Raw genomic sequence first — 12,605 nt, 5'->3', positions numbered from 1 at the left:
AACACACACACACACACACACACAGAAACCAAACTCCCTAAGCTGGATTCAAGCCACCCTATTATTTGGTTCTAATAATGTCTCCTCTTTTAATTCCCATCACTTCTTTACGGGAATGTTCTTTCCCCAGCATACTCTTTTCGCAACTATCCTTAAGACACAGTTCAGTTTCTACTTTATCCTTTCTCGGTACTTGTATAGAACTTACTACCTACATCTGCACTGTCCAAAACACGACTAATGAGCACCTGAGTCCCGTTGGTCTGAACCAGGACGTCCTTTAAGTAGGTAACACACTGGATTTTGAAGAACTTGGTGTGAAAAAAAAGAATGTAAAGTATCTCAATAATGTGTACATGCTGAAATGACAATATTTGGATATATGGGGTTAAATAAAATGAGTCAAAAATGTTAATTTTACTTATCTTTTAATGTGGCTATAAAAAAATTTAAATCACATTGTGGCTCAACATATTTCTACCTGCCAGTACTGATCTATACAACCTATTTATAGATTATAGATTTATTTGGCATCCACCCAGTGAGTGCAAGAAATTCAATATTAAGCCCATTCTCTTTATATATACTAAAGATTATATATACACACTAAATATTATATACATATTATATAATAAAATCAACTAGTATTCTGTTGATTTAAGTGCCTATTTAATTTTAATATCAATTTTAAAGATTTTTAACAAGGAAGCTTAAGACACTTCAGAGTATAAAAATATTTTAAAAGTTTTGTTTTCATTTGGCTATAAACTGTTAAAATGTTACCTACATTTTATACATATCCTGCTGCTGCTGCTGCTGCTGCTGCTGCTGCTAAGTCACTTCAGTCGTGTCCGATCCTGTGCGACCCCATAGACGGCAGCCCACCAGGCTCCCCCGTCCCTGGGATTCTCCAGGCAAGAACACTGGAGTGGGTTGCCATTTCCTTCTCCAATGCATGAAAGTGAAAAGTGAAAGTGAAGTCGCTCAGTTGTGTCCGACCCTCAGCAACCCCATGGACTGCAGCCTATCAGGCTTCTCCGTCCATGGGATTTTCCAGGCAAGAGTACTGGAGTGGGGTGCCATTGCCTTCTCCTTATACATATCCATTTTGTGTTAAATGTCTCACCAGACAGACAGTACTATTAAACTCATAGAATTTCTAATCCCAGAGTATTAGTTCTAATTAAGCTAGATTATTTTTCATCTTAGTCACTCACTAAAGAAAAAAGCAGCTTCCATTTTGACCAATATCACTGTACCACGTCCAGCACCCAAGACAAAGAACCTTTATTTGGGGGTATGAATAAACAATGTGAGCAATAAGACACCAACTGAAATGAGGGTAGGCAGAAAAATGCTTTCATAAGGTTAAGTTTCATAAGTAGGAAACAAAACTTACAAATTATATAATAAGGTAAAATGGCAGATATACGGAATGAAAGGATAGGAAGACAGAACAGAAAGGTCTCATCTGTAGCCAAAATATACCTACATTCAAACTTGGCTGCTCTACTGTTTACTGTCTATATGACCTAAATCTGAGTTTGTTTCCCTGCATATGAAATGGGAATATATAATATAAATATATATATTATAAAGTAGCATCATTATAAGGAATAATAATAGATGCTTAATTAATGTCAGTCTCATCTTCCTTTCCTTTAATACGAATGATTATATAGTGGTGACAAGATTATGGGCGACTTCCCCTGTCTTCCTTTTCCAAACGATTGAAAGTATTTTTTTAAACAAATACTAAATTTTTAATATTTCATACTCGCACCTCTCCTCATGTGAACTTAAAAAATACTTTTACTAGCTGCCTTTTACAATTTCCTTTAAAGTTTAAAATTTGTATTGGTAGTGGGGGAAGTAGGTGGTAAAAGAAAAACTTAAAGACTGGGAAATAAGTTTAAGACTAAACCAGCATAGACATGTATAAAACAAAAAGTGTGGAGAGGGAAACAGCAAAAGGAAATGCTACTTGAGGGAATTCCCCTGACTAAGTCGGACTAAGCAGTGAGAAGGTTAACATTCTTCTTCTCAATCCTGCTTCTGCTTAAGCCACTCCTCACTCTCATCTGGGGTTTATATGTACTTTACACACAAATATCCATAGCCACTCTCGCCCTTCTCTCTACTAATACTTACCACAATCCTCATGGTCAAAATCTAAAGGGGAGTGAAGAAACTGAGGATGTTGTAACAAAGTAAACCAACACACTGGCTGGGAAGAACTAAAATGCACTCATTCCCAAATGCATTATTATTATTTTCATCACTTGATAGTCATAAAAGAAAACGTGTTCCTGAAATATTAACGCTGGTTACAGCTTTAAATGCTAGCACTGAAGATGCCACACTTTGGTGCCTATATTCCTTTGAAGACATAAGCCTCAAAATGGAACACTAAAAAAGTATACAGCTTCAGATCACTGACAGGTGAAAATTTCAAGATACTATTGTTGTTTAGTCGCCAAGTTGTGTCCAACTCTTTTACCACCCTATGGACTGCAGCCCGCCAGGTTCCTCTGTCCAAGGGATTTGCTAGGCAAGAATACTGGAGTGGGTTGCCATTTCCTTCTCCAGTCAAGTTACTGTAGTGAAAACAATTAAACAATGGTGATAATAACTATTATTATTATTTCAATAGTTAATATTTATTCAGCATTCATTGCATACCAGAAAACTAAGGGCTTTACTACATGAATTATGTAATATAAACCCAAACCTCTACGAAGATATTATTATTCAATCTACTTGCCTAGTGCTCACAGAGCTAGATCTTAATCCCACCAGTTTTACATCAATACTTCCTCTTTTTAAACCTTATCCTCCCATCCTGCACAAACTATTCAACAATAATTAGGATTCATCCCCTTCCCCAATAATTGTGGTGTTTTGAAAGTACTAGTTATGTTTAACATCTTCCTCAAGAAACTGATGAAAAAAATATTATGCTTTCAAGTAAAAGGGTAAATACTCTGGAAAAAAGGGTAAAATTTTTCATCTTTTATAAATATTAGAAAAATAATTGATATAAAACAGGTAAATACACTTTAAAAACGGTGCTTTAATCACAACACTTTATTAGGCACTTTATTTTAAAATTATCCTTTTGACTCATAACATATTTAGTTTCCTGACTTTGTACAAAGTCTTTTAAAAGCTGTGTTTTCAATGCCATTCACATGTAAAATATCATGTATGAAACGAGATGCCAGTCCAGGTTTGATGCACGATACTGGATGCTTGGGGCTAGTGCACTGGGACGACCCAGAGGGATGGTATGGGGAGGGAGGAGGGAGGAGGGAGGAGGGTTCAGGATGGGGAACACAGGTATACCTGTGGTGGATTCATTTTGATATTTGGCAAAACTAATACAATTATGTAAAGTTTAAAAATAAAATAAAAATTAAAAAAAAAAAAGCTGTGTTTTCTCATAGATACAGAGAATAGAGTGATTGCCAGAGTGGAGAAGGGCATGGGCAAAATAGGTGAAGGAAATTAAAAGGCACAAACTTCTAGTTATAAAATAAGTAAGTCATGGGGAAGTAGTATACAGCATAAGAAATATGATCAATAATATTATAATAACTTTGTATGCAGTCTGATAGTTACTAGACTTACTGTAGTGATCATTCCATAAATGTTGACCACTATGTTGTACACCTGAAACTAAAATACTATGGTACATCAACTACGTTTCAATTTAAAAAAATAAATAAAACTGCATTTTCAACCTCAATGAATGACATACATACTAAAAAGGCTAATATCTAAAAGCTTATATTCATTACTCTAACCAACATCACTTATACCACAATAGGAATCAAATTTCAAGAACAAATCACTCATCTATACTTTTCACAAAGTTACTTACAAAATCAGAGTTCCAAGAATTCCAAATGAAATGGGAAGGTTACAGCTTACAGACAGGTAGGGCAAAAGACTGGTAGAGGAAGAGTGCACGGGCAACCGCTTTGAAACAGTAATCTCAATACAGTCTCACTTTCCCTCATCTAAGAGAAGTATGCACTGCTGCTGCTGCCCTAAAATTCTTCTTCTCTTCCTCTTGAAATCCTCTTGGAAATTCCTCCTGACTTTTCTCCTGAAAAGTTATCTCACAGGACTGCTAACATTTCTCAGTAGTCTACCTTTTATTTTTAACCTAACGGAACAAAAACACACTAACTCCTAATCACATAAGAGTTCCTAGTAAATTCAAAGAAAACAGTTAACTTAGCACTTTAGCTTCAGCAGATCTAAGAAAAAAATTAAACAGAACAGCAAGTGAGGCCCTAGAGAGAAGAATACACTTTTTTCATGTAGACTTCATCTATCTGAAGACCACGAATTGAATTTAGTGCTCTGGCTTTGAGATTTCAAGGGATCTTTATCTTGGTGTTTCATTTTGTTTTAAGAGGGGGAAGAAGAGAAATACTTTAGTCAACCAGCAGGGTGAGCTAGTGCTAGAATCAGTTTGATTATTCTCAATTTCATTACTCTCAGTTCTCTCAAAATTCAATGGTGCAAATGGCACTATCAAAAGCAGCAATTCCCACCTAATAAACCCAATTAAAAGACTTTACTTCTAGAACTGCTTCAGTCAGTGCTACATAATTGTGTTTAATATTTACAAAGCAGACTATACCAGAGAGATTAATAACAAATGTTAAAAGGAGTTTATTTGAATATCTAAAGTATTATACTATCCATCCTTTATTAGCATGTTTTATAAACTATAAATTAAAAACTCTAAAAAAAACTGCTAAAACTAGTGTTCAATCAGAGAAGGCAATGGCACCCCACTCCAGTACTCTTGCCTGGAAAATCCCATGGACAGAGGAGCCTGGAAGGCTTCAGTCCATGGGGTCGCTGAGGGTCGGACACGACTGAGCGACTTCACTTTCACTTTTCACTTTCAAAAATTGGAGAAGGAAATGGCAACCCACTCCAGTGTTCTTGCCTGGAGAATCCCAGGGACGGGGAGCCTGGTGGGCTGCTGTCTATGGGGTCGCACAGAGTCGGACACGACTGAAGCAACTTAGCAGCAGCAGTGTTCTATAAAATTAGGGCTAGGTAATTCAACATTCCAATTTATGGATTCAGCTTGCTACAGCTAGCTGCCTTAATATATGCCTGAAAAGCAGTCATGAGAAAAGCATCTCCACAAGAATGAGATCCCCTGCTTTCCCTTAGAATCACATTGTGAGAAGAGCCTAAATAAGTAACCCTATATACTAGCAATGCATTTGGGGTGAAAGAAAGATGAACCTGATCTCTTCTAACAACCAATTTCTTTAAACTGTTTAAATGACAAGTAACTCCACCACTTCAAGTAACTGTCCTTGAGTCTGTATTTTCCCCTCCTGTTACCCAGTACAGTCTCAACTCAACTACAATAAAATTCTCCCTTTCTTATAACTCAAATGACAAATTAAACCTACAAAAAGTTTGATGTTTGCGGGCAACAGACTCACTTCATAATTACAAATAATCCAGAAGTATTCTTAATTATCACAAGACCAAAGTATATATAAATCCACTCACATAGTGTTGCAAATTAATATATCAAGTTTCTGAGAAGAATCAATAATTTAAATGAGCCTTAGCTGCTGCTAAGTCGCCTCAGTGTGTCCGACTCTGTGTGACCCCATAGACAGCAGCCCACCAGGCTCCCCCGTCGCTGGGATTCTCCCGGCAAGAACACTGGAGTGGATTGCCATTTCCTTCTCCAATGCATGAAAGGGAAAAGTGAAAGTGAAGTCGCTCAGTCGTGTCCAACTCTTAGCGACCCCATGGACTGCAGCCCACCAGGCTCCTCCGTCCATGGGATTTTCCAGGCAAGAGTACTGGAGTGGGGTGCCATTGCCTTCTCCGAAATGAGCCTTAAATGACCCATAAAAGCTTTAAAACCTAAAGACAATGTACCTATTGTTGTTAAACATGATATCCAAAGATGTTAAAGATAACTGTGGGGCCCCATCATAAATGATTTTACTACTTGTTGAATTTCCTAACAGATCTTACAGATTAACTATTCAACAGTACACTAGTTAGTCTTAAGTTGCTTTTAACGTGGTCAAAGTGGCATGTCCACTTATCCAACTAAAATGCTATTAGAAAATGAAAGGCATTAGCATCTACCTCATTTCTTATGTAATAACTGGTAGTAACTGCAATTATTTCAAACTTTCCAGAAGTTTATCAAGCTACCTGTTTTGTTAAGTTTCTAAGTCAAGATTATTTTGAAAACCTCAAAATTCAAAAGCAACATTGCTTTGAAATTATCTGATATGCCTGTATTTTGTATCTGAATTTGTTTCACTTTGGAAGTCACTTTAAAACGTCACCATATCAAGTTAAATACACGTTTTCAATTACCATCACAGAATTTCTCATCAGTATAACAGTACCTAAATAACAAGTACTCTCAAACATACTCCCTTGTTTTGTTTTATAACCATGATTAGTTGCAGATGGTCACCTCCTTATCCCAGCAATGTGACCAATGAAAAGACCAATGAGATGGAAGTTGAGAGACGATTTTCCATTATGCCCTTAACGCAATCATCTTTGGCCCTCAAAATATTGTAAAAGAGGGTAACACTAGTTGTTCTCTAAGATTCCTTCTAAGCTAAAACTATATGATTCAATAATAATTTTGCTGATAATAATGTATCTCTCATTAATACAAGATTGTTCTCTATTAGGAGAAAAGTTAAAAGAGGGGGCAACATAAAACAAGGAAAATCAAAGTTTTAAGAAATGCTGAAAAGTTCAAATTTCAATTCAAACACATCTAAAGTTAGTTATATAAGTATGTTTAACTATCCCTTCAGTAAAGTAATTTAACTTGTTAATGTGACCCGGCCAAAACATTAGTTGTTTCCAAATTTTGTATTTAGAATATTACAAATATACAAAGTATGCTATAGATGTAGGTGCTGTATAATTTTAAATTATGCTAGAAATTAAAACTCACACCACCACCATGATTTTGACAGCAATGTAAATATATACTAGCAATGTAAATTAATACTAGTCAAGGCTTCATGCTTTACCTATTAAAGTAACTAAATTGTAATTTCTTTATAAACACTAATTTTTCCTTACAAAAATCTATGGATGTAAATATTGCTGCCATCAAGTTTCCTGGATACTTACACATATGAATGAAGGCAAACAGCAGGTTTCCTTTCTTTGAGAAATTTGAGTTGTCTATTTTTTGAAATGCTTTTTCTTGTGGGACCAAAACTATGTAACTGAACTACTGCAGAGAGGCAATATACTATTAAGGCAAATCTAATCTATCATCCGGATGCAACAAGCCTGGCTTTAGTTAGGACTGGCCAGAATAGATGATGGTGTTTTGGTTATTTCTGCTGACGATATTATTAACTTGTATAAGAAACAGGACCATCAACGACCTCAACTGTGTTTCTCTCGTTGAATACTTCTCAAGGACCACACAAAATCTTAACTCTAGACATGAAAGTTTTCTAACAACTAAATTTGTATCAATGTTACTTAAACAGTTCAAGAAAAGTTTTCCACTAATGTTGCTAAACCATGGATGGATCCCAACACGAAAGTCGTCTGTGGAAGTCTCGTAACAAGAAACCGTTAGTTCCACCACCTAAGTTTCCAATCACTGAGAAGGGTCTGGGACAACTCATCTTCAGGTTCACGGGAGAAGTGGAGCACACCTGCTTTCCTCTGGCAGAGATTAAGCTCCCAGGGACACAAAGGCCAGGGAATCAGACCTGGAGAAGCAAAAAGCTTTAGCTGGACACCCACCAAGCCCCTGGCAACCCACTTTGAGCGATTTACCTCTTGCTGTTACTTCCCAGGCACCTAGCGGCATAAGATCTTGCAGAACACGGGGAGGGGAGGGCTATGCGGTCCTGGTCCCACGTTAGGGGAGGGGTGTGTACAGTTAACGCCAGAGCCTACGCTTCTGGCCGCGACGGAGCAGCCCCGAAGAGAGGGGGTTGGTGACTGCTCTCGGACCGCCCCGTTACTCAGTGCATTGCAATGGCGACCGCCAGGCTCCCCAAGCCGCCTGATCTCGGCCCCCTTCCCCCTACTGCTCACTGGCTGCTCGGCTTCATGTGACTAAACAAAACCCCCAAGTCTAGTGCCCAGCTCAACCCCTTTGTGTCCGCTACCGGATCCTCCGACGCCGCCGTGGTAAAGTCCCCCCTCCCCACCTCCGCCGAGTCCCGCCCCGCGGCGGCGACCGCCGCTCACCTCAGGTTCCGCCGCCCCCCGCGGCCGCCGCCTCCCCGAACCCGGGGCCCGGGCTCCTTGTGTAGCACCAACTCCGCCTCCTCGGCCGCCGCCGCCATCTTAGCCTGTGCGGCAAAATGCGTCCTTTTGGATGGTTGGGACCCAGCCTAGGGCGTAGCTCCCCGGGCCCGAGCGCCGAAGGCCGGGTCCCCCAAGTTCTTCCGCCACCCCCAGTCCCGCGCCGCCACAGCCCAGAGGCCCCAAACCCACACGGGTCCCGGCGATTCCGACCAAATAACCCCTGAAACTCACAGTTTGGTGCCGTGTGCGTCAAACCGGGGCGACGTTGGGAGCGCGCGGCGTCCCCGCGTCACACGCCGCTCTGTACGCTTCTCGGCTCCAACGGCCCCCCTCCGCTCCCCGCTTTTCGCCTGCGGCCCCGGTTCCCACGGCGCAGGCGCGCTGCTTTCCCGCCTCTTACCGACCTACGGGCCGCGGGGGCGACCAGCGAGGAGCTCCTGGGCGGCCTCGCGGTGGTGGAGCGTCTGGGCCAATTACACCAACCCGGGCAGCAGAAACAGTGCACTACTGTTCTCGGGTGCCAGAAACCCAACAAGGTCACCTCCCCCAGCGCTGACCTAATCACTCTCAAGGAGGTTCCCGCCCCAAAGTAGGCACGCTCCAAATATGGTGGTGCCCAAACTCTGCAAGACCCAAACAAGCCTAGGCCCTTTAAGGTGGAACAGACCCATATTTGAGTTCCACGATCACGAGAGTGGCACAATTCCTTTTCTCTTCCTACTGTTGAGGAAAACAGCTAAAGAACCCAAGACTGCAGGTCACAACTGTAGAGTCATGGCAGAAGAAGTTTTCTGGATCTTAAGGGGACCAATTGTTGGGAGATGCTTGATGAACAAGCAGAGCATCAAACGTAGTATCTCAGTTAGGGTAGGAAGGCCTGCCCTAAAAGGTGCCCTGGCTTTGGTCCAATTTGATTCTGTGAGGATACTTTCTCCCTGCATTACTGAACTTGCTGTGAGTCTCCAAATTAAAGTTACATAAGAAACACCTGATACACTGGTTACCCTTCAAACAATTAGTAGCCTAGGGAGTTCTAAAAAGCTTTAAACAAGTATCCACCTCAGAGTCTGAGGACAGCCTCATAAACCACACTTTGAGAAACACTGATGAAGAGTTATTCTCTTTGCTTTTAAACTGAGCCAACAAAAAGTTGCTAACATGTTTGGCACGAATCAAAAGTCCCTGAGGAATCTACTAGTCCTGCCTTACTACTAAGTTCTTGGGCTGTTCTGAATCTTTAGGTTCTCACTTGAAAAAAAAAAAAAGAGCTTTCATTAGATGTTATTGGCATTCAGAGGAATACACTGTAATTGCAAATATTTGACGAGAATGAGAAACATTCTCTTTCCTATAGGATGGTGACTTCATCATCATTATCAGCAAACATAGATAGATTCCAAATGACAGGTATTTATACTTGCTGAACTAGTTAATAATAATAGCTAATACTCTGGAGTGCTTACTATTTACCAAGCATTGTTCTAACTCATTTAATTTCATTAAAACCTAATGAAGCAAAGAGATGTTAGGTAATTTTCTCAGCGTCACACAGTCTTAGACTGGACTCTTTCAAAATACAAATTTTTCTTCTTCATTTACACAAATAGATAAGCAATAAAATGTATATTTTTGACCAATTTGGGGGAGTTGCCTTGTGAGTTATTTTATTTGCAGAATCCATTAAAATTGGACATTCTCAGTTTACTATTGGACTTACAATAAATAAAATTATAATGTACTATGGAAATTCTTATAACATTTATCACTACCAAAGCAGTTACCAACAACAACAATAAAACTCTGTTGTGAATGTACACCCCTGACTGACTGATGGGCATCAGAGCACACTACCAGCAAATAGAGTCACTTAGAACTCAACTATGATCAGAAACTTGTCTCACTAATGAAACTTTTTGTTTATACTAGAATTAAGCAACTAAACTGTAATACTATAGAAATAATATTAGTAGTATAATAATAATTGTAATAGTAAAAGTAGTAATGGTTGGTGAAATTCTTTATAAACAAAATAGATGTCAAAAAACTTTCTCTTTGTGAGAGAAACCTTCAAAAGGGCAAACATTTTGAATAAGGTATTGCAAAAAAGAAAAGAAAATTGCAAGTCGAAAAATCCAAGGATCAGTTATGTGGCTCTAAGCCAAAATATTTAAAGACATAAAAAAAAAAAAATGCAGTTGAGAATGAAAACCAAGATGTGGAAAACATCTCGAGAGAAAATTCACAAAGCACGGATGAATACACCTGGAAATGAATACATCCTTGAAAACAAGAAAGAAAGGAAAAGCAAAATTGGCTATTGGTAATTAGTGTTAAAACCTGACAGTATCAGTACAATATATGAATGTATTATTCCAGTGAATGGAATTACCCAATAAAAGATACAAAGTAAAGATACATATGGTCTCAAATGACCTAAACAAAAAGAAAATACAATTTCATGGTAGATAAAAACAGTTAATTCTCCACATTCCAATACTTCTGAAATGTAGGCAGAGAAAAAAGAATGAAACATCAATTAATCTACTATTTATAGCAAAAATTAATACAACATTGTAAACCAACTGTAGTTTAATATAAAAAAAAAAGTATCCTAGTAATAAAATCAAGTCAAAGTTTGGATTTATCTTAGGACCTCACTCTAAGAGAACCTACCTCTTAGTACCAAAATTGTGAATCATTTCTGAAACTGCAAATGTTAGGAAACATTTGCTAATTGGGGTGGAAGTAGGAGGATGTTTGACATAGAGAGAGATGAAGAGAGTAAACAGAGATCAAGCCATCTATTTATTTTTGTCTCACACTAGCCCCAGCAAAGAGATTTTACATAGCAAGTATGCAATAAATGTGTGTGCATTCTTAGCTGCTCAGTCGTGTCTGACTCTTTGTGACCTCCATGGACTGTAACTCACCAATAATCCATGTGGATTCTCCAGGGAAGAGTACTGGAGTGGGTTGCCATGTCCTTCTCCAGGGTATCTTTGCAAACCCAGGGACTGAACCCAGGTCTTCCGCATTGCTGGCAGATTCTTTACCATCTCAGCCACCAAGGAAGCCCATGCAATAAATAATTTTATTCAGTTCAATCAACATTCACCAATTGCCTGCACCATGCAAGACACTGTTCTAGGTGTCAGCAAGAAAGGAATAAGACAGTTCCTTGCACATATTCAATAAATAATAGTTGAGTAGATGAAGAGCTTTTATAGTCCAATAAAAGAACTAGAAAAAAGATATGATAAACTCTCAATTTATCACATAATGGGGGAGATGAGGAAATAGATAATAAAGATTTCAAAATCATTAAAACAAAACTTCATAAAATGATACAAAATAGATTTAGTATATACATATTTAGTAAAAATTATATCTAATATTTGGGAACATGTTTACTACTCTAACTCACTAGCATATCAGAAGTAAACCAGGAGAGTATGTGGACTTGTTCGCAGAACATATGTAGAGGAAGAAAACAGTGGGCTAGGGAAATGCAGATTAAAAAAATATTTAAGGAATGAGTAGAGCAGTCCAAGAAGATAAGAAATGAAGGGATAAATGGATATGAGATTTAGGCAAGGGTGTAGTATCACAGAAGCCAAGGAAGTATTGGTAACAGCTTACAAGTACGATAATCTCAAATCTCAATGGCTTAACACAGTAAAATTTCATTTCTTAGTCTGATCACACTCTGCTGAAGTTATTAGGAAGGGGAGGGCATGCCTCAAAGAAGCTAATTAAATACCTAGATTCATTCTGTCATCTGGCTTTGCCCTCCTCTAAGGTCTTAGCATCCTCTACCAGATCCCCTGGAAAGAGAGAGAACACACATGGAGAATCATGAGTGTAGAAAGTTGAAGGGCCAAGCCCAGAAGTGGCACACATCACTTCTCACTTTCCACTAGTCAGCATCTAGTCACGTGGCCCCACTTAACTGCAGGCAGCGGCTGAGAAGAGTAGTTGAGCTGTATGCCCTGGAGGAAAAGGAAATGGGACTGGTGAGCACAAAGCAGGGTCTGCACGTCCTGAGTAAATGCAGCAGAGACGTTACATAAGTAAGCAGAATTTATTGGGTGTCCAAGATCATTGGTGACCTTGGTAAAAGCAAGGTCAGTGGAGTGGCTCAGTTCACTATAGTGGGTTCAGGAACAAATGAAAAGGAAAAGGGGGAAATAGCAACAGTCTGATCAACTCTGGAAACCTGACAAGATTAAGTGATTAGACTAATCTCAAGCTATAGGTACCACCACTTAAAGATTCTTGACAACTAACTT

The 12,605-nt window shown here is 39.0% G+C and overlaps 1 protein-coding gene across 20 annotated transcripts in view; it reads right to left on the bottom strand.

The window, feature by feature from the left end:
- Positions 1-8,804, bottom strand: part of ZNF644 (zinc finger protein 644) — a 97,923-nt gene extending 89,119 nt beyond the window's left edge. For 3 of the 20 annotated variants that reach the window (XM_061411265.1, XM_061411279.1, XM_061411272.1), the window contains exon 1: positions 8,721-8,804. The gene's annotated coding sequence lies outside the window, so the exon portion shown is untranslated. The other 17 variants (XM_061411252.1, XM_061411269.1, XM_061411275.1 and 14 more) reach the window with 14 other exon arrangements.
- Between the last annotated feature and the right edge of the window lie 3,801 nt (positions 8,805-12,605).

The sequence above is a fragment of the Bos javanicus genome, chromosome 3 (assembly GCF_032452875.1).
Source record: "Bos javanicus breed banteng chromosome 3, ARS-OSU_banteng_1.0, whole genome shotgun sequence".
In the NCBI taxonomy this organism is placed as follows: Eukaryota; Metazoa; Chordata; class Mammalia; order Artiodactyla; family Bovidae; genus Bos; species Bos javanicus.
Note: the sequence above shows the minus strand (reverse complement) of the source record. Positions and strands in the feature narration are given on the sequence as shown.